The sequence below is a fragment of the Rhineura floridana genome, chromosome 1 (assembly GCF_030035675.1).
Source record: "Rhineura floridana isolate rRhiFlo1 chromosome 1, rRhiFlo1.hap2, whole genome shotgun sequence".
In the NCBI taxonomy this organism is placed as follows: Eukaryota; Metazoa; Chordata; class Lepidosauria; order Squamata; family Rhineuridae; genus Rhineura; species Rhineura floridana.
In genome coordinates this window covers 308,763,271-308,785,516 of record NC_084480.1, presented here as the reverse complement: position 1 = coordinate 308,785,516, position 22,246 = coordinate 308,763,271, and the positions used below count along the sequence as shown (strand labels likewise).

The window sequence follows — 22,246 nt, the reverse complement described above, 5'->3', positions numbered from 1 at the left end:
AAAGCCGTCCAAGCTGGTGGCCATTACTGCATCTTGTGGGAGCAAATTCCATAGTTTAACGATGCGCTGAGTAAAGAAGTACTTCCTTTTGTCTGTCCTGAATCTTCCAACATTCAGCTTCTTTGAATGTCCACGAGTTCTAGTATTATGAGAGAGGGAGAAGAACTTTTCTCTATCCACTTTCTCAATGCCATGCATAATTTTATACACTTCTATCATGTCTCCTCTGACCCGCCTTTTCTCTAAACTAAAAAGCCCCAAATGCTGCAACCTTTCCTCGTAAGGGAGTCACTCCATCCCCTTGATCATTCTGGTTGCCCTCTTCTGAACCTTTTCCAACTCTAGAATATCCTTTTTGAGATGAGGCGACCAGAACTGTACACAGTATTCCAAATGCGGCCGCACCATAGATTTATACAATGGCATTTTATTGTTGATATTTTGTATTTTAACCTTTTTGTACACCGCCCAGAGAGCCACTCGCTATGGGCAGTCTATAAATGAAACAAATAAATAAAAATAAATAAAAATTATGATATCGGCTGTTTTATTTTCAATACCTTTCCTAATTATCGCTAGCATGGAATTTGCCTTTTTCACAGCTGCCGCACACTGGGTCGACATTTTCATCGTGCTGTCCACTACAACTCCGAGTTCTCTCTCCTGGTCGGTCACCGCCAGTTCAGACCCCATGAGCGTATATGTGAAATTAAGATTTTTTGCTCCAATATGCATAATTTTACACTTGTTTATATTGAATTGCATTTGCCATTTTTCCGCCCATTCACTCAGTTTGGAGAGGTCTTTTTGGAGCTCTTCGCAATCCCTTTTTGTTTTAACAACCCTGAACAATTTAGTGTCATCAGCAAACTTGGCCACTTCACTGCTCACTCCTAATTCTAGGTCATTAATGAACACGTTGAAAAGTACAGGTCCCAATACCGATCCTTGAGGGACTCCACTTTCTACAGCCCTCCATTGGGAGAACTGTCCGTTTATTCCTACTCTCTGCTTTCTGCTTCTTAACCAATTCCTTATCCACAAGAGGACCTCTCCTCTTATTCCATGACTGCTAAGCTTCCTCAGAAGCCTTTGGTGAGGTACCTTGTCAAACGCTTTTTGAAAGTCTAAGTACACTATGTCCACTGGATCACCTCTATCTATATGCTTGTTGACACTCTCAAAGAATTCTAATAGGTTACTGAGACAGGACTTTCCCTTGCAGAAGCCATGCTAGCTCTGCTTCAGCAAGGCTTGTTCTTCTATGTGCTTAGTTAATCTAGCTTTAATAATACTTTCTACCAGTTTTCCAGGGACAGAAGTTAAGCTAACTGGCCTGTAATTTCCGGGATCCCCTCTGGATCCCTTTTTGAAGATTGGCATTACATTTGCCACTTTCCAGTCCTCAGGCACGGAGGAGGACCCAAGGGACAAGTTACATATTTTAGTTAGCAGATCAGCAATTTCACCTTTGAGTTCTTTGAGAACTCTCGGGTGGATGCCATCCAGGCCCGGTGATTTGTCAGTTTTTATATTGTCCATTAAGCTTAGAACTTCCTCTTTTAAAACATCATAAAAACAGACATTAAAATATATTAAAATACAACAACCATTAAAAACATATCAAAACAAAACATCTTTTAAAACACTTTAAAAAAAGCTTTAAAAACATTTTTTTAAAAGAAGATTTAAAAATATATTAAATTTCAATTCCAACCCAGATGCAGACTGCGATAAGGCCTCTAATTAAAAGGCTTGTTAAAAGAGAAAGGTCTTCAGTAGGCGCCGAAAAGATAACACAGATGGTGCCTCTCTAATATTTAAGGGAAGAGAATTCCAAAGGGTAGGTGCCACTACACTAAAGGTCCATTTCCTATGTTGTGCAGAACGGACTTCCTGATAAGATGGTATCTGTTGGAAGCCCTCACCTGCAGAGTGCAGTGATCGACTGGGTATATAAGGGATAAGACGGTCTTTCAGGTATCCTGGTCCCAAGCTGTATAGGGCTTTGTACACCAAAACTAGAACCTTGAACTTGGCCTGGTAGCAAATGGGCAGCCAGTGCAATTCTTTCAGTAGCGGAGTGACATGTTGGCGATACCCTGCCCCAGTAAGCAGACTCGCTGCCACATTTTGTACCAACTGCAGCTTCCGGACCAACCTCAAGGGCAGCCCCACATGGAGTGCATTACAGTAATCGAACCTGGAGGTTACCAGTGCATGGACAACAGTGGTCAGGCTATCCCGGTCCAGAAATGGCCGCAGCTGTCTTATCATCCGAAGCTGGTGAAAGGCACTCCTGGCCACTGAGGTCACCTCGGCCTCTAGTGACAAAGATGGATTCAGGAGCACCCCTAGACTATGAACCTGCTCTTTCAGAGGGAGTACGACCCTGTCAAAAGCAGGCAACTGACCAATTACTTGAACTGAGGAACCACCAATTCACAGTGTCTCTGTCTTGCTAGGATTCAGACTCAGTTTATTGGTCCTCAACCAGCCCACCAAGAAGTCCAGGCACCAGTCCGGGGCCTCTCCCGATTCAGATGTTACAGAGAAATAGAGCTGGGTATCATCAACTTACTGCTGACACCTCACGCCCAAATCTCCTGATGACCTCTCCCAAGGGCTTCATATAGATGTTAAACAGCATGGGGGACAAGATGGGACCCTGTGGCACCCCACAGCACAACTGCCAGGGGGTCAAAAGACAGTCACCCAATGCTATTCTCTGAGAGCAACCCTGGATATAGGATTGGAACCACTGTAAAACAGTGCCTCCGATACCCATCTCACTAAGTCGGCCCAGAAGGATACCATGGTCAATGGTATCAAAAGCCACTGAGAGATCAAGTAGGAGTAACAGGATTGCACTTCCCCTGTCCTTCCTCTGATAAAGGTCATCCATCAGGGTGACCAAGGCCGATTCAGTCCCATAACCAGGCCTGAACCAAGACTGGAATGGGTCAAGAATCAAGAAGGTGACACCCTGTCCACCTTAGGAAGCAAAATGTCTTAAAGACGAAGGGTCATAGCTCAATGGTGGAGCATTTGCCTTACATGGAGAAGAGCCCTGCTTCAGTCCCCACATTTCCAGGTAACAACAACAACAACAATAATAATAATAATAATAATAACTTTATCTCCTACCCTTCATCCCAAAGGAGCACAGGGTGACAAACACAGACAAAACAATTTAAGAAGAAAACCATATTAAAAACAGTTAAAAGATCTCAATACAACAATTTCAATTAAAAACTTTCTCAAACACAGTTCAAAAGATTCTTTCACCAATGGTCTTCAGGCTGTCAGGAACAGTCCTCTTCAGCCATCAGATACCTGGGTAAACAGGAATGTTTTCAAATTCCTCATGAAAGTGAATAGTGATGGAGACTGATGCACTTTACTGGGGACAGCATTCCACATATGGGGAGCCACCACTGGAAAGGCCTTGCCAGGTAGGGCTGAGAAAACCCCTGTCTGAAAACTTGAATAGCTGCTGCCAGTCAGTGTAGGCAGTACTGAGCTAGATGGGCCTGTGGTCAACTTCCTGTGTTTCAGTCCTCCAGGCAGGAGCCTTTCCCATCAGTTGCCCCCTGATCTTTTTTAAACTGGAGATGACAGATATTGAACCTTGGATCTTCTGCATTCGAAGCATGGACTCTGCGACTGATTCCCTACCTCGCAGGCAGGGTGGTTTGAAAAGATTACTGTGAGAATATATGCTGTTCCTCCTTGTCCTCCTGGCTGTAACCTTCTATTGAAGGACAGAGTTGTGTGTACTATACAGCTGATCTTGCACCCCCAAAAGAGCAGCATAGCAATGCTAGGTATGTGACACACACACACACACACACACCCCGCAGGGATTTATGGAAGGGATTCAAGGGCATACCAGAACTTTAGGTTAGCACAATTAAAGTGGATTCAAATGGTCTGTCACCCTGGCACAACAAAACCTCTTTTTTAAAAAAAATACTTTAAAGGGGACATTTTGTGGGTAGGAAATGAACTGAAAAATGTGGGATGAGTGAACAGTTAATGGGAAGACACGTCAATATTGTGCAAGCAAATCAGGATGAACGCAGGACAAATAGTCATAGTTGTATCACCAGCCCGTAAACAAATCAGAACAAATGCTCAGTAAAGACTTGCCATAGTCTAACCTCCCTACAACCTTTGCGCAAGCAAATCATAATGATGCTGAATGACCAGGTCATCTGAAACACAGTGTTTTTTTTAATATAAATGAACCTTCTAGCAATTGCAATAAATCTGAAGCCTCAATAGATCTGACTTGTGTGTGTGTGTGTTTTCTCTCTCTTTCCCCAGAATAGATCAGCATTCAGCAGAGATCTATAGTGCAGAGGGAAGAGACTAAATCTACCTCTTCTGGATGCTGCAAGGTACGTGCCTGAATGGAAAAAAAACCCATGTTGCTTTGTCAAAGATGAGAGCATGTGCAGGTGACTCAGCTATTGCAAAACAGTCATTCAAATGTAGGCTTCATGGCCTAAGATCAGGCCTGTACAATTTGTAGCTCGCCAAGCCAAACTCAGCTCATTAGCCATGCTGTGGCCTGCAAGGGGTTTGATGGAGTCCTGCCCCCCCCCCATATTCCTTTATTTCCTGGTGGGAAGTAAAAAAATGGAAAGTTTATCAACTCCCTGGTGAGACTACATTCACTTTGTGGGCCACACATTGTGCAGACTGGCCCTACAGTGGCATGATTCTGAATCTGAGGTCTTCTGTATCTTTAAAAGTTGTGCAGGGGGAAGGGAGAATTCTACCTTATGGTTTTTCCAATTACAGTGTAGCAAGAACACCTGCACTTGGCTGACTTTCTCGTCTCCTAAAGATACAGGATCAGTCTCAGGCCAGGAACCTGGCAACCCTATGTGTGATCCAATAAGCATACCCAGGCTCCATTGCAATCCCAGCCACTGTGGCAGGATGGAGGTGCCTGGAAGGCTCTGGGGCAGGACAGCGTAACCAATCCAATGCTCTTGCCAGGGCATCAATACAGCTCTGACCTTGCCACTCGCCTGCCCTGCCTCAGGTCCTTTCTGGTAAGCTTTAGCAACATGGGCATCAGGAGAGCAGCTCTGTAGCTCCACCTCATCACATGGGCTGCTTTTGGTACCTTGAAATGCTGCAGGAGATGCTGTTGGGGTGCACCATTAGGAACATCACTGCCACAGGCAGTCTGACAGCTGTGCTCCCCTGGAATGTTGCAAGAGATTCTACAGTGCATCTCCAAAGACTGCACATTACTTTATTGACAACCCTCCAAAAACATTGCTTTGGTTGCTTGCACTATCAAGCTGGCCCTGGATTTTATAGGCTGCTGTGCCCTGATAAGCAAACATTCCTTCTTGAGGTGTTGAGGCTAAGTGTCAAGGATATGGGGACTGCCTCATCATCACACACTTCAATGTAGCCACTGAGTTTATGATTTATTCCTACTTCTCCTCCTTGGAAAGTTTTGCTGAGCGCCAGAAGCAGTTCCTTGTGTGGGGTGGAGCCCCTGCACTACCATCTCATCAGGTGAGTCTGCACTGTGTTGACCTCCCCGCCATATTGTCGGTCTCCCTGTCTCTCCCAGTAAACAACAACAGACCCACCCACCCTCTCTGGGAAGCTAGTTGTTGTCCACTATGGTACGTTCTTATGATGTCCAAAAGCTGTGTAGTATCACTCTTTATTTTATATTATTTATTTCATTTGTATGCCACCCACACAGCTTGGTTCTCTGGGTGGTTTATTGACCATTACAAATACAAAATACAATACAATTGAAAAATGGAAATGGACTGCCTTCAATTCAATTCCAACTTATGGCAACCCTATGAATAGGGTTTTCATGGTAAGGGGTATTCAGAGATGGTTTTACCATTGCCTTCCTCTGAAGCTGAGAGGCAGCGACTGGCCCAAGATTACCCAGTGAGCTTCATGGCTGTGTGAGGATTCGAACCCTGGTCTCCCAGGTTGTAGTCCGACACTCTAACCACTACACCACAGTGGCTCTCTCAATACAATTGAAATGATAACAAAAAGGCTAAAACCAAATGTAAGCAGCTAAAACAGGCACAATGTTTTCAGCTACCCTGTGTGTCATCACTAATCCCAGGGGTGCACAGGAGGCTATGCACACACCATGCTTCCTGTTCTGCAGATATATGTATGTCTATGTGCCAAGCTTTTGCTCTCCTTTGTGCAGCAAGGCAAGAGAGAGAGAGAGAAAAAGGGGGGGGGGATTATTGCTGCTTGTTCCAGCAGGAGGCTGGATTAGCAAACAGACTATTTTGCATGGGGATGGTCAAGGGCTGCTAGATGGTGGATTTGCACTGCAGGTTTGCCCACACAAAGGATAAGCATGTGTCTGGTTGGAACGTAGGCTCTTGAATGCAATGCATATTTTGAGCACTGGAAATCCAAGGACTTTGAGAGCTTGGAAAAGTTACTTTTTTGAACTACAACTCCCATCAGCTCAATCCAGTGGCCATGCTGGCTGGGGCTGATGGGAGTAGTAGTTCAAAAAAGTAACTTTTCCAAGCTCTGACTTTGACTCAGGAGGGGCAGGGAAAAATGGCTATCTTCCTTGCAGCATTTTTTATCCCATGACTGATGAGCTGCCATATACTGAGTCAACCCAAATGCCTGCTTAAACCAGTTCTATCTGCTCTAGCGCTCATCAGTGTAAAAATCCTACCTGGGGAATCCTACCCAGCCTGTATCGCTTTGAAATCAACTGTGTCAAGAACACCTGGTTTGTTAAGGCTGCTAACTGAAATGGTTCTGTGGCAAGGAATTGTGGGGGAAACATCTTGCCTGAATTAGGGCCTCTGGAAGGCCATGAGGCTGTCAGGTCTCACAGCTGGACTCAGTTAATTAGGCAATCAGCAAGAACACCTGCTTATCAACCTGAGACGAATACCTCAAGGCCACAGGCCTGGGAAGGTTGGAGAAGCGCATGACCGTTATGCATGAAAGCTGTGGAAGTTTTCATTGTTAGAAGCCCCATGAATGGCTAATTAATTCCTGGCTGTTGCTGGGTTTTTCCTCATAACAGTAGAACTAAGATTCTGGGGTTTTGTTCCCCAGTATTCTTTGGGGCTATGTGATGTTGGGTTTCCATCTGCTATCCAGGCTATAAATGTCTGGGGAGATGTGGAACTGTGAAGTTACTCTGCTGGTTTTCCTATATTTTGTGAGTATAGAATAGATTAGACAGATTTGTTATTTTTGGTTGTGACTTGAACTCTCTGTATTTTGTGTTTTACCTAACCCCAGGGGTGTTTGGTTTAAGGAATTATTTTGCTGCTTTTTTTACACTTATATTTTATTCTAATAAAGCTACTCCTTATTTACCCGCGTGTGTTCATTTCAGGGGGAAATTGGCCCTGAATCCAGCATCTTGGCCAATTAGCCACAGACTACTGTGTAGTTGGCTATTTTGCCTTAAGGCTCCAAGATAAGGAATGCACCTCCGGCTCTTGTCTTATGGAATCCTTGCCAGGTCTATTTCTGGCACTTTGGGCTTCCCCTTGGCCCAGAGTGGGTGACCAGGTTTAAGGGGTGGTGTCAGTTGACCTATCTTGCAGGGTTGTTGTTGGTTTAACTCAGCCTTGGTAAGGGAGGAACGGGTTGTGCCTGGCCGGGATCAATTGCTCTGGGCTTGAGAGTTGACCCTCCAGCAAGAATTCTTTAATTCTTGACAAACTGGGGCTGTGCATCATCAAATTATGTCCCAAAGAGTCACTAAATTAGGACAGTCTTGTGATGAACGATAGCAGTTTTCAATGAGCAGATGTACGCTAGCTGCTCTTAATGGTGTAGACTGATAAATGGCTTAGAATTAGTAATGAGGCTAACATATTGAAAGTATCCATAAAGAATGAAAGGAAAATAGCCCACTCAAGAGTGAGAGAGTTCCCTAAGTGATCAGGCATTTCATTGGTGCCTGGGTTTGGCTTCCTTTGGAAGGAGAGATCATTGTATGCTTATGGCATTTTGGAGCATTTGATTTATTTACAAACATACAAGTAGAGCATAGGCGGAGCTTACTTTCCTAATTTAGGACCAGGTTACATAAGAGACCAGCTTGCCCCATATATCCCCTGCCTGGCATCTGCACACTTCAGATGGGACGCTGCTAAGAGTACCGCATGCCCCAGAGGTGCGTTTAGTATTACTTGAAACTGGGCTTTTTGTGCTGCAGCTCCAGCCCTCTGGAATTAGTTGCCAATGAGATAAGTGCCTAGCATCTTGCTGTTTAGGTAGCAATTGAAGATATGTTTGTTTACAAAGGCTTTCCCTGAAGTGTGACCTAGTCATTTTATTTATTTATTTATTTAGGTTCATTAATTTCATTGGGTCTACCCTGAGTAGTTCTACTTAGACACCTTGAAATTAATAGACCTAAATTTCCCATGTCCATTGGTTTCAATGGGTCTGCTCTGAGTTGGACTAACACTGGATGCAGCCCATATATCTCAGATATCAAAGGCTAGAGATGTCAATAAATTAATGTTGTTTCAACATCTCCAAATTTACACCTAACCTTTCCTACATCAATTTGTAGAAACACTCTGTGTTGCAAGGCATTCTGGGGAACGTTCCAGAGCTTGTCCTCAGTTCACATTGGACGCCACCCAAGTATTGGGCTTCACTTGCCTTCTCAAACTTGAGAACTCCCTCACTGCAGAAGCTGGCCAGTTTTTCAGGTTACCTCCCTTCCCTCTGCTAACACTGTGAAGTCATGCCAAAAGATAAGCTTGAAGTGCTGGCTTTGTTCATTTAGCCGTGGCTGGGAAGAAAAGCCCACTTAACGGAATGCCGGTTGCGAAATAACCATCTCCCGCTCTGCAAAGGAAACAGGTTCACCATTTCTGTCACCACCAACATAACCAGCAGAGACACAATGACAGCTGGGTGTCTTTGCCTACCCTCTATCCCCCCCCTCGCTTCCCCAAGGTGGAATAAAAGCAGATGGTGCATGGCGCATTGAAATGAATTCTCCATGATATAAAGAATTTCTGCTTGGAGACGCTTCCTTTTTATTCTGAAGGAAGGTGTTCTTCTTTGTTTAGCGCTGACTTTCCAACCCAGATCCTGCGAAGGCCTGACACGCTTTGGTTGCTGCCGCTACTGCTTCTCGCTCATTGCTTATACAGCATCTCCCAAGGTGCATCGCCCTTTCCAAACCACAAGAGGGTCAGGTCAGGACTGGTCCCAAGAAAACAGGCCCACTCCCACCCCAGTCAAGGTCCATATTCTCCAACGCCAGCCAGGTTACGTGGGCACCTGAGGCAGAAAATCCCACAAGTGCCTGCTCCTCTCCCTGGGATTAAAGTTACAACAGTGATAAATATGCAGTGCAATCTGAACCATGCCTTCTCTGAAGAGACTCCTGTTTAATTCAGCTGGGCTCATTTCCCAGTAGGGTTAAGACTGCAGCCTAAAATGACTAAGGTTTTGGCTTCCCTTTCATGATGCCCCAAATTGGATGCCTAAGATGGCTGCCTCGCTCTGCCTAATGGTAGGCCTGAGCCTGCCTCTTTGGAGAAGCTTCCGTTCCAACATTTGACACAGAGGAGACGGGGGGTGGTGAATGAAAACGGGGTTAAATAAGAGAAGAATATGCATGTTTGATGTTCTATGCCCCCTAAGTTACCCTGTTGTTTTCAGGTGGGGTGATGCTTGCTGTTCTACCACTTACTTAGTAAGACTCAACTGGCAGTCTGGTAGTGGTCTTCGGTATATGGAAAAGGAGGGGGTGTCATCTTATCCTTTGCCTCAGGCAGCAAAATGCCTTTAGCTGGCTCTGTCTATCTCTGTCCAAGGCATCCTGATTTCTTTTAAAAATGGTAGCCATCAAAAGGAGTCCTGCGGGTGGCTCCACACCACGAAAAGGTGGTGCTGTGAGCAGCCATGGAGCCCTCTCGTGAATGTTTTGGGGCCCTTTCACCCTCTGCACAGAAACTACACCTGATTTGAGTCCCTCTTTTTGTAATGTTTATGTTGGGCCCATTCCATGATCCAGACCAGGGCCCCATATGCACTTTCATATCACTTTCATATCACTTTAAACAGCCATGGCGTCCTCCAAAGAATCCTAGTTTCTAAGGGTGCTGAGAGTTATTAAGAGACCCCTGTTCCCCTTATAGAGTGGCAGTTCTCAGAGTGGTTTAACAGTCAGTCTCCCTTCCTAGGGAATGCTGGGAGTTGTAGCTCTGTGGGGAGAACAGGGGTCTCCTCATAACTCTTGGGGCTCTTAACGAAGACAGTTTCCAGGATTTGTTGCGGGAAGCCATAGCTGTTCAAAGTGGTATGATACTGCTTTAATTGTATAATGCCCTGACCTAAGCATAGTTTAGTCCGGGGTGGAGGACCTACACCCCCCCCCAGATGTAGGTCAACTTCAGCTCTCATCAGCCCCAGCCAGCATGGCCAGTGGGCCAGGCAGTGGCCACTGGTGGCTCAGCACCTTGGACAGCTCTTTGAAAGTTCAGACTCAAACCTGGAGCAGATTCACTGCCTCGCTGACAGCTTCCACTGGAGCCAGGATGATGGGATGAGTAGTCCAGCAGCATCTGGAGAGCCACAGGGTCCCCACCCCAAGACGTACAGTAGGCAGACAGGGGGAAAGGGAATTCAGGAAGGAAGAGCAGTCTGCTTGTAACTGTGAGCAAGGAAGGAGCTCTGAAATAAACCAGCTCATTTAATAAGGATGGTCTGAGTCCAGCTTCTTCCCCCCCCAAAGAAGTCCCAGATCTCTGAATGCAACACAGAAAGCCCTGCTTTCTGCCCACAAATTCACAAATTTGATCCACAGATTTAAAAAATTGCCCTCTTGAAAGTCCTGCATACGTGCATACTGAGGGACTGTTTCTGATAAGATGGACTCTGTTCATCCTCTGCAATTTCCTTGTGTGCCTTGAATACTGGCGATGGAATTTCCCATGTGCTTTGCAGATTTTCCAGTAAGCCGCACAGCATTCAAGTGGAATTGCCAGGGCTGGAATCTGAATCTGTGGAGACACTCAAACAAAAGCAAATGGCATGGGCAGCGAAGGAAAAAGGAGGAGCAACACATTTTACCATCAGTGAAAACAGTTTGAGAGGCCTCACATCACAGTGAATGGTTGTATTGGGAGCAGCCTCAGGAGTTGAGACTGCATTTGCAAACCAATCATAGTTGTGATCTCAAGAAAGATATCACATTTCAGCACATATTGCTGCTTTCTGGGTCCTCTTGAAACCAAGTGTGTGCAGCAGATGTTTGAAAATCAAATAGAGAATGACAAATGGGATCTGCGACAAAATGTTGCAGTCCTTGTTCAGGATAGTCTATTCCATCCCACCTCTCTGAGTTTTCTTCCCCCGCTGGGCATGCTCAGCCCCTTATTGGGCTATTTTGAGGACTCTCCTTTTTTTTTTTTTTTAAAGGTGTGTTTCTTTTTGCATTTCTGCCAACTTTGGTGTTTTCCCAACCATTCTGATATCTCTTGTGCGAATGGTGCTGTTTTGGCTACATAAACAATGACACTCAACTCTGAACATCAGAAATAAAGGGATTGATGTTGTAAAGCAACTTTCCCCAGCCTGGTGCCCTTCAGGTTTTGGGCTGCAATTCCAATCAGCTTGAGCCAGTATGGTCTGGGTTGATGGAAGTTGTAATCCAAAACATCTGGAGGGCACCAGGTTGGGAGAGGCTGTTGTAAGCATCCATTCTGCTTTCTTCGTACTCAAGAGAGGTTTCTCTTGAACGGTAGGTGTTTACCTCTTTCTTGGTCTGCTTCAAAATTGATACGTTTGGGCCAGTGATTCTGCTTTGTAATGGGGAAGGGCTGTAGCTCACTGATAAAGCATCTGTCCCAAGTTCAATCCCCAGCATCTCCTGGGAGGGCTGGGAGTGACCCCTGTCTGAAATCCTAGACAGCTGCTGCTAGTGTTGACAGTACTGAGCTAGATGGGCCAATAGTCTCGGTATGAGGCAGCTTCCTGTGTTCTTATGGAATATTAGCCTAGTTTGCCCATCATGCTAAGCCAAACCATGTGCAGACTCCTGGAGAAGAGACTGCAGCACTTCACTTCCTCATCATTTTGTAACTACGTTGTACTGCACTAAGCCATGGTTTGGCTTTACGTGTTGTCTGAACCAGGCTGATGTTTTTTCTCTCCAGGATAAACCATGAGCCTTAAGACAAACCTTGGTTAAAGTTTGTGGTTAATCTGGAGAGAGCTAAACATGAACTTGGGTTTGGAAGTTGTGCTAAGCCAAACCACGGTTTAGCTCATCACGGTGCCTGGAGAGGATTGAAGCAGCTGTGGTGTTCTCTCAAGGAACCTGCATGCCTGTGTGTTCGTGCTAAGCCATGGTTTGGCTTAGCATGACATGTGAAGCAGGGTATTGAATTGTGTCTTATACACAGAGACCAAATTTCATTTGGATATCCTAATGCTTGAGGGAGATGCATAACAAAGCAGAATGCCTAAGAGGGGTCTCTTAAAACAAAGGCCTCCTTTGTTTGGTCCAAATGGCATGTCTGTAGCTAACAAACATTCTGATGTTTATGATGTGCCAGGGTTGCCCAGACCAAAATCTGAATGGTAAACATGATGACTGCATATATTCATTCATGGAGCAGAGGGAAGAGATGTGAACAGTGAAAACTGTATGCCCATGATAGAGTCTTCCTTTTCGATGGAGGTGGCTGAGCGCCATGAAAATATAGAGGGCATTCTTGTTCATAGAAGCCAAATGAAAATGTTGGTTGCTACAGTTTATAAGGGATCCGTTTCACTAAGTAGGGAAGCAGTAAGGGGCACACCACACTCTTACTCATCCTAATTCAGCTGTTCTCGAAAAAGCCATAACTAGATATTGATGTACTCTAGGAAGACTTGCAAATCTGCAAACCCTCCATCCTTTCCAATTAGGAACACAGAAAGCTGCCTGATAGTGAGCCAGAGTTCAGTACTGGGTACACTAAGTGGCAGCGGCTCTCGGGCGTTGCAGGCAGGGGACATTCCCGGACCTCCCTTGAGATGCTGGGGATTGCACCTGAGACCTTCTGCCTGTAGGGCAGATGCTCTACAACTAAGCTACGGCCCTTCCACTGTATGTATTCGTTTGGAGTGAATGTCAGTTCTAAATTGCAGTTCTAGAACACGACAGTGTTGGTTCCGGACCACATTTAAAAGTATTAGATGTGACATTAGTAATACGTGCACATTTTTAAAATTATGAAATCACAGCTGCAGGGGGCCTTGGGTTTGCAGGCGGGTGTGCCATGCGAGGCTCCCCTCCTGATGCAAATCTCAGCTGTGTATGTGTATGGGGGGGTGTGGTTTTCACTGGGATCATGAAGCAGGGGAGAAGGGACAACCTTTTGCCTCCCAGTCACCTGTGGTTTTGCTGCTGCTTGTGATTTTTAAAAGGCGCAGCGTTAATTGTTGGCACAATTAATGTCCTGTCCAGTTTGGCCTTTAAATGTCAAAGAGGCGGAAACGCAAACACCGTCTGGTCCCAAAAAAGCAGTATGAAGGCCAGAGCCTCTTTTTCTTCAATGCCAACTCTGCTCCCAAAGTAGCTGTGAATTCTGCAACAAAGGAATGAGAGAAGGCCCAAGGATTTGCATGCAGCTGCAAAGTATAAAGGAGCTTTTTACAAGATGGGTGCAAGGCACTTTGAATCTACAGTATTTGGGGTGTATCTCTGAAGCCCTGTAGGCATCGCTTGTAGGATCTACCAGATCATTGTCAGGGGTAGAGCATCTGCTTTGCATGGAAAAGGTCCCAGGTTCAATCCTCGGCATCTCCGGGTAGGGCTGGGAGAGATTCCCTCTCTGAAACTCTGGAGAGCTGCTGCCAGTCAGTGTAGACAGTGCTGAGCTGGGTGGACTGATGGCCTGACTCAGTATAAGGCAGCTTCCCATGTCTGAAACCCGGGAAAGCTTCTTCTTCTTATGTTCCAGAGATTCCATGTGGCCTTTATGCTCTGCTTCCATCCCATCAGTGTCATCAGCATGCTGATGATACGTTGCCCCGAAACTCCTAATCGCCACTCCCAGCGGCTTCAAATAGATATAGATATTTTTGTATAGATATGACATATACTATAGATAGTTTCTCCCCATTGTTTTATGCATGACACTCTTTCTCACTGTTTCGATGTCATTGGCAGAGGGAACTGGAAACCTCACACCAGCGTGTGCTTAAATAGGATACAGTGCTTAATTAATACCCTGATTAATTTTTGATGATTAATTGTTCTCTAATCTTCTCCTGGGTTTATTCTTTCCACACACTATCACTCCGAGCGGAGGTGATGGATCATCCTGTCAAGGTTGAGGTAGCACCGAACTGATTAAAATCTATTTCGCTGTGCATCTCTTTAGCAAGGGCAGAAACTTGGCAGAATTCTTCCTGCCTGGTTTTTGAGCAAAGCCCAGCTTTTTCAATTAATAGGTGGTGGTGTTTTTATGCGACTGTGGCAGTGCCTATATCTCTCATGGATGGTGTGCAAAGCGCCAGAAACTGTCACGGAAGGAAAATTGTTGAATAAAGAAATCTTCTACAAATGAGGCCTCAAACCACAGGAGAAAAAAAAATCTGTCTGTTCCCAACATTCTGTGACACTAGTGTGACCAACAAACAGAATTGAGAGTGGGGCTGTGTGCAGAAAGCGGCACCCAGGTTGCTTGTGGGGGCAAGCTACCGCCAGCATGTAAGACTTTGTGGAATTTGCCCTGGCTGTCAATCTGCTACTGGGCCAATTTCATGGTTTTGTACTAACGTATAAGGCCCTATACAGCTCAGGACCAAGTTATTTGAGAGATTGCCTTCTCCTTGATATACCTGGTAGGTCCCTGCATACTGCAGGAGATTTTCTCCTTAAAGTCCCCAAAATATAAGAAGCCCGCTCCACAATAACTAAGAGCAGGGCTTTCAGTGTGGCTACCCCTGTTTTGTGGAACAACATCCCTATTGAGATATAATACTAGCAAAATGGTAATCGTTAGGATAAATGTGTGTGCAGAGGGTGAGCCTATATATTACAGGGATATGCCTCAGTAAACAGAGCGACTGTTAATACTCTGTCCCATGGATCTCGAAGAAAACTGACTTACCACGTGAGTCTGACCTCATCTGATTTGATTTATTAGACCTTTGCATATTGCTTTATACTAAAACAAAAGGCTCAAAATGATTTGCAATATGTATAATACAACCGATGACAACAACATGTTAAAACAATATACAATATTGGAACAATAACAACTGTAAAAACACACACACTAAAACCTGCACTGAGTAAGTGTAACATCGTTAAAGTGGCCTCTACGCCCTGGAGAACAAAAAAGGTTATTTTCCTGGCACCAAAATGATATCTGCATAGCCATGTGTCTTCATCTGGTCAAACTCAAGCCTTATTCAGTTGTTCCGCTCTACCATCATGCAGGAGGAGAGTAAGGAAGAGCCCTTTGGGCCCACACATGCCACTGTTGTTCCGGCAGCCCTCCACATGTTGGGGCTCAACGTTTTGCAGCACGGAGCCTTTTCTGTTGGAGTCAGGACCCTGCACAATTTGGAATGCTGGAAGATCAGGGTTCTACAATCACAACTGCCTGGGGCTGCTGGGAGATGTAGAAGGATGCCAGATTGGCGAAACTCTGCCCTTGTCCATGGCTTCAGTTACTGTGCGTGTCTCAAGGACACCACCACAACACTGTACCACTTAGCATCCGGGCATTTCTAAAGAGGGATGCCAAGGTGGGTGGCACTCTTCGGCTACGTCTTCTGGGCTCCTGCTGGGAGGAAGGGCGGGATATAAATCAAATAATAAATAAATAAAAATAAATAAATAAAACATGTGAGCCAGGTGGATGGGTATTTTCTTTCCTCTAGGCCTGAATTCTGTGGAACAATATTCCTGTTGAGATATGACAGCACCCACAATCTATACATTCTGGAAACAGCTGAAGACATTTTTGTTTCAACAAGCTTTTCCAGCTGGATGAAAAGGTCTCTGCCTAAGGTGTTAATTCTGTGCTGTTTTAAAACCTCTACCCAATTGTTTTTGTACTAATTTAAAAATTATTTTAGCTGTTTTTAAGGATATGTCCGTAAATCGTCTTGGCACATATATGTGGAAGGCAATCAACAACAACAACAACAATAATAATAGACTAGAGCTTATTGCCAGTCAGTAGGGGAGCCCTCAAGAGTCCGAGTGCCTACATCTACCTGCTTGTGCATGCAAACTCTTCCCCCACCCTCAGCTTTGTCTAGGGTTGCCAAAAGCTTTGAAAATGACAGTTGGCAACTCTCGGCCTCTGTGCTTTTCCAGGTCTAAGCTCTTTACTGCTAACACTCGGGGCCAGGTCTTGGTGGAGACTGATAGAGTGCATCAGCAGGATGAAGCTGGGGAAGTCAAAGAGGTGGCAGGGAGAGAGGAGAGAGTGGAGGGAAGAGAGTGGTCAACAGGCCAGTGGCCATAGGAAGGTGCTTTGTAACCACATTAGACCATTGGTCCATCTAGCTCAGTGTTGTCGACACTAACTAGAATCATAGAATTGTGGAGTTGGAAGGGGCCTATAAGGCCATCAAGTCCAACCCCCTGCTCAGTGCAAGAAAGCAAGCAGTAATGTCTCCCCTCCAGCATATCACCAATGAAAACAGTAATGCTGTTTCAATACAGGGCTTGGGGCCCTCAGGCTTGAGAGCCAAAGGTGGCCCTCCATGGCTCTCGATCTGGCCCTCAGAACTGTCCTTAAGCCACACCCCTTGTTGCTAGGCCACGCCTTTCATTGGCCCTGCTTCACAGCCCAAGTAGGAAGTTTTGCCTGCCTAGAACGTGTCCTTGAGTTCTGACAATGCCTCCTGCATGCCCAGATGGATAGAGAGAACTCTGTGTAGAAACTACCCCTCTCTACAAAAGTAAATTTTAGTTTAGTTGCTCCTCCCCCTTTTGCCTCTGGCACCGCCCACCACTGGCATGTGGCCCTTGGAAGGTTGCCCAGAAAGGAATGCGGCCCTTGGGATGAAAAAGGTTCCCTACCCCTGGTTTAAGGCCAGTTGCCAGGCCTTAAGAGGCAAGGCCATTTCCCCACCTCTGTATTTAAACAGACTACCCAGGCATTTTAAAAAGAGCTGTGGACAGTAGATGAACTGAGAAATTTTGTGCTGGCTTCTGGCCCCTTTGACTCCCAGACCTCTTGGCTCCACCCCCAGGCCCTGCTTAGATCCATGAACTTTAGACTGACCTGGCAAAGATCTTGGGAATCACTGCTTAAGAAAAAAATGGAAATGGACTGCCTTCAAGGCGATTCTGACTTATGGTGACCCTATGAATAGGGTTTTCATGATAAGCAGTATTCAAAGGTGGTTTACCATTGCCTTCCTCTGAGGCTGAGAGGCAGTGACTGGCCCCAGATCACCCAGTGAGCTTCATGGTTGTGTGGGGATTCGAACCCTGGTCTCCCAGGTCGTAGTCCAACACCTTAACTACTACACCACACTGAAAGATAAGGCTAAACCAGAGCAGGTAACACAGGCATGTATTATATATATATATATATATGCACACAACCAGACACACAACCCATCAGTTTATAAAGGCTGAACAGTTTGTTTTTTGGCTAAGTAATTGTTTGCTTTATTGCTACTTACACATTCATTTTAATAGGCAGTAAAACACAAACTTCAGTTCCCACACTTTCTGGGCTTGCAGCATGCATCACATTGACAACCTCCCTGGTTTAAGTAGCAGCATGCAAGATAGGGCTATAAATTTGGGTTATTATTATAGCCAATCTAACATTTATTTATAATTAATGCCAGGGACTTTACATCGTAATACCAATTACTGACTTTCTTTAAAGGGGACGAAGAGATGACTTTTTTTTTTTAATGACTGCTATAGCAACACAAACCAGTTCAAAGGCTGTAAAGAGCAGGAGGGCAGGGAGAAGATGATGGGTGTTCTTGTTTGTTAACGGCAGAAAAGAGGGATCTCCAGTTGCTTCCCGTTAATATTGTTAAGGTGCTTGCTGTTTTCTGTTTTTGTTTCAGGGGCTCTGGTATCATTAGGCTATTTCTGTGATTATACTGGGTACGCTCTACAGCAGTGCATACACATCTTCCGCACTGTCGGCAGACTTAAGTATAATGTGCAGAGCAGCTGAAGCCATGCCTTTGGATGAGCAAACTCTGCACACAATTTGGGAGCTTCCAGACTGCTGCTGTTTTCCCAGTGCTGGCTGGGGCCAATGGGAGTTGTCTAAAACATCTGGAGGGGGGCACCAGGTTGCCCAAAGCTGTTCTAGATTTACCAGTATGTCATTCTTCCTAGCCTTGTGATCCCCCTTTCCTAGACTGAGGAAGGGGACAGATGACAGAGTCAAGAATAGTGTGGCCAGTTGCACATTACACACACTCTCACACACAAACATGGAACAGATGTGCATTAAATTTGCATATGCCAATTTTGTGCGTTGATGCAGATTTAGAAATAATTTCTATATCTTAAAAAAAGAAAGAAACAGAGCTCACCATAGTGGGGAAGACTGACCAGCTGACCTGTGTACCTGCTCTGATTGCTGTACGGGTGTGAACAGTTGCTGCGTGACTTCAAGGCTCCTGCAGGCAGTGGCGGCTGGTGCCTCCGATGTCAGTGCAGCAGTGAATCCGTTCTGGGATTTAGCCTGAACTTTCAAGGAGCTGTCCAAGGTGCTTTCAACTAAAACCCAGAGCGGATTCCACTTCCATGGAGTTACCAGCTGCCATTGCTGCAGGTCTCCCTTCTTAGAGTTCTTTAACTTTACACCAGATTTGAATCAGACAGCCTCTCACACAGAGGATGACTTCAAACAGAGGGCTGCTCGTTCAAGTAGGAGACATGGCCACCCTAGTCAGGGCTGCCAGGTCAGGCCTTGGCCAAGGGCCCCTGCAGCCCAGGAGAGGCCCTGAAGGGCTCCTCCTTAGGCTGGGAGCGTTGAGCTCCTACTCCACAGTCCACACCAGTGTTTCATTGTGGGACCCAGTGACCTGACACTGACGTGGATCGGAGAACAGTAGCTCCCAGGCAACACCACCCAATACAGGTGGTATGGGCTCAAATAAGTCCACTCACCCCACCTACCTCCTGCAGCACCACATCAGCATGTTAGCAAGCTATGTGTGCATGCCCACCATCACCCAAGATGGCGGCAGAGTATCTCTAAGTGGTTGTGCAGCATGCTGATGTGGGAAGTAGGTGGGGCGGGCGGGCCTATTTAAGCCCCACACCACCTGCATCGGGAAGGGGTGCTGGGGAGTATGATGTCATGGGTCCAGGGCAGGCTAGTGCCCATGGGTCAGTCATACCTGGCACCAGCCTTGACCCTAGTCAAGAAGCTGGTTGAGGCTGCAGTGTGCTTACTTTTTTGTTTTGTCTATTTCCAATCTTTATAGACCACTTTTCACTAGAGCAGTTTACATAATAATCAATAAAACTATCTTATCAAAAGTAATATGGTATTTAAAGCAAACAAAAACCACAGGCAAAAAATGAGCTCAACAAACAGCCATAGTACAATTCACTTCAAATGCCAGCTGAAATGGACAGGTCTTTGTCCAATACCTGAAGTTCAACAGGGAAGGGGCGTCACCTGAGAAGAGTTATAAAGAGTTATAAAGAGTTATAAAGAATAGGGGCCACTATACTGAACCCACAGCTCCGGGCGGATACAAGGCGTACATCTGAGCAACAAGGGAAAGCTAACAGTGATTCCCCAAAGACCTCAGTGATTGGGCAGGGATGTAATGAATCAGGTGGTACTTAAGCTATCCTGTACTTAAGTTGTTACTAGAGAGTAAATTCCAATGAATTCAATTGGTCTTATTTCTGACTAGACATGCTTAGGACTGCACTGTCAGCCCAGTTCTACAAGCACTAAGGATCTCTGGGGAGGGGAACAAGCCCAAAACTCATTGCCATGTTGACTGGATCCTTTCGGATTCCCCTCCTCCATTTTAAAGTTCCCGAGGGAGGAAAGGGGGAGAGAACTGTGATTAAGAAGAGCCAGGTGAAAAAGAAGAGAGGGTGCCTGTGTTGTGTAGAAGAGTTGTGTAGAAGAGAGGGGGTTTCAACAAGTGTAGCTTGCACAAAATTCCATTTTCTGCACAAAGGTGCAAGGGCCCTGTCCTCTTTGCCACCCAAGCTGCGAGGCAGATGTTTAAGTCTTCCCCCAAGGTGGCCTTTTTTATTGTGCGTTCCTAAGGATTTGCGTTCATGATGGCGTTGGGGTGGTTATAGGCGATCCCACTTTCAATTCTCTGTGCACCTGCAAAAGTTTCAGGGCGGACACACTGCTTCGCTGCATGTTGGTGCATGTCCTGTAGCTTCTTGCTGAAATCCTGTAACTTTTTATACCACAAAGGTTCCGGGGGGTTGTTCAGTGGTCTGCCAAGACAGTCAGCAGTTTTCACATGGTCCATGCAGAAGAAAGGTTGGAACCAGTGGGCTACACCCAATAGCTTCGGCTCTCCAGGAAATGATGGGTAAATGTTCCAGTATTTATCCACCACTAATGCACTATTATTGCATCATTGACATGTTTCAAAACACACCCCGTGAAAAACACTATTTTGGAGGAGCCCTTAAGTGCCTTTTTCCAGATCTGCATCCCTGCAACCACCTGAAGCTGCTATTAGTCCTGTAGCAGGAAGGTGGTGGGAATTACAGACAAACCACTGACTCTCTCCATCTGTAATCTGAGCCCTACAAGTCCTGATCCCTGCTTGTAGTCCTGCTCGTTTGCACTTGGCCTGGGAGGGTACGGCCCTCACTGACTCCGGCTACAAAGGCTGTTCCTGTTGCTGAAGATGTCTGGAGAGGGCCACCCCATTTGAGGTGTGTTAGGAGGGCAGCTGTGAGAGAACTAGAAAAGGTCCTCAAATGTAAAGATGTATCACTGAACACCAAAGTCAGGATCATTCAGACCATGGTATTCCCAATCTCTATGTACAGATGTGAAAGTTGGACAGTGAAAAAAGTGGATAAGAGAAAAATCAACTCATTTGATACGTGGTGGAGGAGAGATTTATAGATACTATGAACCACAAAAAAGACAAATAATTAGGTATTAGAACAAATTAAACCAGAGCAATCACTAGAAGCTAAAATGATGAAACTGAGGTTATCATTCTTTGAGCACATAATGAGAAGACTTTATTTATTTATTTATTTTATATACCACCCCATAGCCAAAGCTCTCTGGACAGTTTACAAAAATTAAAAACATTGAACATTAAAACAAATACACAATTTTAAAACCATACCAAGCTTAAAACCATGAAGCACAGATAAACAAGTTAAAAGACCTGGGGTCAAAGCTCAGCACATGTTGTTAGAATGCCTGGGAGAAAAGGAAAGTCTTGATCTGGTGCCGAAAAGATAACAATGTTTGTGCCAGGAGAACATCGGGGAGATGATTCCATAATTTGGGGACCACCACTGAAAAGGCTCTTTCCCTTGTTGCCAGCCTCCCAGCTTCCCTTGGAGTAGGCACCCAGAGGAGGACCTTTGATGTTGAGCGTAGTGTAGGGTGGGTTCGTGTCAGGAGAGGTGTTTTGTCAGGTATTGTGGTCCCAAGCCGTGTAAGGCTTTATAGGTTAAAACCAGCACCTTGAATCGGGCTCAGAAACATATAGGCAGCCAATGCAAGCAAGCATTGCATTCACTAGAAAAGACAATAATGCTGGGAAAAACAGAAGGGAGTAGAAAAAGAGGAAGACCAAACAAGAGATGGATTGATTCCATAAAGGAAGCCTCAGACCTGAACTTACAAGATCTGAACACAGTGGTTTATAACAGATGCTATTGGAGGTCGTTGATTCATAGGGTCGCCATATAACAACAACAAAGAAGAAGAACTGGTCTTGGGATATGTTTTGGGGATGTCTGATAAGAGGAGGGCGAGTCCAAGTAAGATAGTTCAGGTGTGAGATAGTTTGCCTAGCCATTGTTTTTGAGCATCAGTGAGCTTCTTAGGGACAAGCTGAGCAGATTGAGCATGTTTTCTGCTGCTCTTAGGCTGATTGAGATCAATAACCTGATTTTTTTTCTTCTGCCTTATTGTAGTGCTTTTGATAGATTTTGCATTGAATTGATACACACAGGTGATACAGCATTTGGAGTGACAAGGATGAGACCCAGGATTGCTGATAGGTGGCTGAAGCACAGCTCTCACGAATAGTC

General features: G+C 45.4%; 1 protein-coding gene across 4 annotated transcripts in view; it reads left to right on the top strand.

Annotated features, from left to right (window-relative positions):
• ST3GAL1 (ST3 beta-galactoside alpha-2,3-sialyltransferase 1) overlaps window positions 1-22,246 on the top strand; it is a 140,555-nt gene that overhangs the window by 57,886 nt on the left and 60,423 nt on the right. For 3 of the 4 annotated variants that reach the window (XM_061606950.1, XM_061606939.1, XM_061606947.1), the window contains exon 2: window positions 4,330-4,403. The gene's annotated coding sequence lies outside the window, so the exon portion shown is untranslated. The remainder of the gene's footprint in view (window positions 1-4,329; window positions 4,404-22,246) is intronic. The other variant, XM_061606943.1, reaches the window with a different exon arrangement.